Raw genomic sequence first — 3,463 nt, forward strand, 5'->3', positions numbered from 1 at the left:
TAGAGAGACCTGGTGTGTTGTTTTCTACAATGTAGGCCTCATATGAGCTGCTGTCAAAGACAGGCGGGTTGTCATTCACATCAGAGATGTGTAAGGTGAGAGTGACGCTGCTGGAGAGGGAGGGCACTCCTTCATCAGAGCAGCTCACTGTGATATTATACTCAGAGGCTCTCTCTCTGTCCAACTCACTGTCTGTCATGAGGGTGTAAAAATCATTTGAAGATATTTTTATGACAAATGGAATGTTTTCACTAATTTTGCAATTCACACGTCCATTATTACCAGAATCTAGATCAACGACACTGAACATAACTATAACTGTATTATAGGGAGAATTTTCAGGGATATAATCTGATTTTGACAATATATTAATTACAGGCTTATTATCATTTATGTCAATAACATCAACTATAATCTTACTGGAGTCAGAAAGACCACCATTGTCTTTCGCTTCAATGTCTATTTGATAAGATTTTGCTCTTTCAAAATCAACATCATGAACTAAAACAACTTCACCTTTTTTATTTACTGCGAAAATATCTGAAACTCCATCCATTGTAGAAGACACTGCATAAGAAACATCACTGTTTATTCCTTTATCTGCATCAGTAGCACTCACTTTTGCCAGTTTAGTTCCTCTCTCAGAATGTTCCTCAATGACCGCCTTATAAACTGTCTGCGTAAAAACAGGAGCATTGTCATTTACATCCAGTACAGTCACGTAAATCTTCATCGTACCAGACATTTGAGGTTCTCCTCCATCGACAGCCTTTAACAATAATGTTATATGTTCGTCTTTCTCTCTATCTAATGGTTTATGTAAAACCATCTCTACTTTCTTGTTTCCATCCGCCTGACTTTCTATTTTAAGCACAAAATTATCTGTAGGTTTCAAGCTGTAATTTTTCACCCCGTTTGTCCCGATGTCTAAATCCACCGCTCTCTCTAACACAAATTTGGAGCCTATAATCGCAGATTCGCTGATTTCAAAACGTTTATCCTCGTTCTTAAAACTGGGGCTGTTGTCGTTTATGTCTGTGATCTCGATTGTTATTCGAAAAAGCTCCATCGGGTTTTCCAGAATAACCTGCAGATGTAAAGCACAAGGCGTCGTCTGCCTGCAGAGCGCCTCTCTGTCTATCCTCTCTTTCACCAGGAGCACGCCTYTTTCTCTGCTCAGCTCGATGTATTCCGCACTGTCGCTCGTGAAGATGCGAGCTTTGCCCGACTTYAGTCGTTTCACATCTAATCCTAAATCCCGTGCTATGTTTCCCACCACGGATCCCTTTGTCATTTCCTCAGGAACAGAGTAGCTGATCTGACCGACAGCTGAAGCGACAGAGAGCAGGACGAGCAGCAGGACTTGCCGTGCCATTGTTCTATCCTGGGTGTRAAATCCGCTAAAGAAAATGATCTGATGTCGGTTTTATCAAAATAAACAATGAAATCCTCGTTGAAAAAAAAAGAAGAAAATGAATAAAAATCCTTTAAATCCAGAAGCAGGGTAGATGATATTAAAAGACAAACGGCACCGAATGTCCCGGCGCAGCACCGATCCTTTCTCTTTCTCTAAAACAACAACAACATGTCAAAAGAGGGTCTGCTTTATATGCTTTAAATAACAGCAAAATATTGACCAACAGCGTCCCGTTGAGTTGGATCAGTAAAACTACAAGAATTGTACATCTAAAAAACACACAAACTGCTGTAAAAATATCTACCACTTTAACAAAAATAAATAAATAAAAACTAAGGCTGGATTTAGGAAAGTTGTGAGTCGTTTAAACAAACAGCACTCTAAAATCCAGAATGCAAAATGTAAATTAAATGCAAAAAATAGCAAAGCACGATTTAGAAAACATATAAAAATATACAATAAAAATACACATTAATTTTACAGTCACTTCAAAACAGAAGAGCAATTTTAACGATATATAAAACATGATTTACACACTATTTTTAATGTCTTCCCATTTTGAAAATTTTTTCACCATAAAAACATTTTATTTATTTATTTTTAATAATATTTAGTTCAATTATGGCTGAAAGGAGACAAAGTTCAGTAACTAATATATGCTATTTTATACTTTTATTCTTACTGTCTTATTTGAGAAAAATATGCRTTTCATTTTCAATTTGTTGTTGTCACCTTGTCACTGTTATTTTAGCTTAGATTTTTATGTTAGATAATGCCTTAAAAAGATGGACGGCATGGCGGTGCAGTGGTGAGAGCAGTGGTCCCTCAGCAAGAAACCCGTAGACCGCCTCCTGGCCRCTGGCCTTACAGGACTTTGCATGTTCTCTGCGTGCACATGTGAGTTTCCTTTTGATGCACCGCTGTCTCCATTAGACCAAAAACATGCATCGCAGGCTTACTGGTAACTCTGAATTGAGTCCAGGTGTGACTGAACATGTGATTGGTTGTTTGTCTGTAAGTGGCACTGTGATGGAAATGCATCCTGCACAAACATAGCAACTCGAGAGGAAATATAGAGAGGAGCTTCACGCAACCAAACACAAAAAAAAGGCTGTTAAGAAGATGAGGTGGAACATTTCTTCACCAGAGACTGACTGTTAATCAGTTACTCGCTAAAAGTACATGCAAATGTTAAGAAGTTTGCATAATTAAAAAAACAAACCATCTACGGGTAAACAATAATTAAACAAAGAAATATATATGAAAAAATGTTAAAATAAAAAAAAGTGAGGAGGACAAATAGGAAAGAAAACAAAAAATCTCCATCTACTCTATCCATGGTGCTGAATCTGATGAAACACGCATCATAAGATCTGCCAGATCTTCTAAAATATAAACAAATAAAAGCTTGAGAATTCCAACTCTCTATTAAGTCTAAAACTGTACATACAGGTGAATAAATGGATATAAATGTCTAACCTCTATAGGAGAGTCAGGTTGATCCAGGAGGTTCTTGTCACYCTGGATCCTCTGCATGGTTCCTGTAGAACTGGGATCCATTATCAACACGTTCTGACTCGCAGCTCCCCCGAACTTACAGTCACTCTTTCTGGAGTCAGTCGTCCTGCACACCTCATAATTGTACACATGTTGGAGAGTCCCTGTCCCCAAAGTGTCTGAGTAACGTGGTGGATAATATGGAATGACAGGGAGGTTGGAGTGAAACAGGATGCGAGACTGTCTCCATCTGTAGATTTTGACTGAGATAATAACCACTAAACAGGTGAYGAAGAGGAAGGACACCACAGCCAGAGCCAACACTAAGTAAAAAGTCAGCGTGTCATTGTACTCCTTGTCTTGTATAGAGTCAGCGAAGTCCACAAGCACTTCTGGGAAACTGTCCGCCACCGCCACGTTAACAATGACTGTAGCTGAACGAGACGGCTGCCCGTTGTCCTCCACTATAACAGTCAGTCTTTGTTTCACAGCATCTTTATCAGTCACCTGACGGATAGTTCGGATTTCTCCATTCTGTAAGCCCACTTC

The sequence above is a fragment of the Austrofundulus limnaeus genome, unplaced genomic scaffold, assembly GCF_001266775.1.
Source record: "Austrofundulus limnaeus strain Quisiro unplaced genomic scaffold, Austrofundulus_limnaeus-1.0 Scaffold1, whole genome shotgun sequence".
Lineage (NCBI taxonomy): Eukaryota > Metazoa > Chordata > Actinopteri > Cyprinodontiformes > Rivulidae > Austrofundulus > Austrofundulus limnaeus.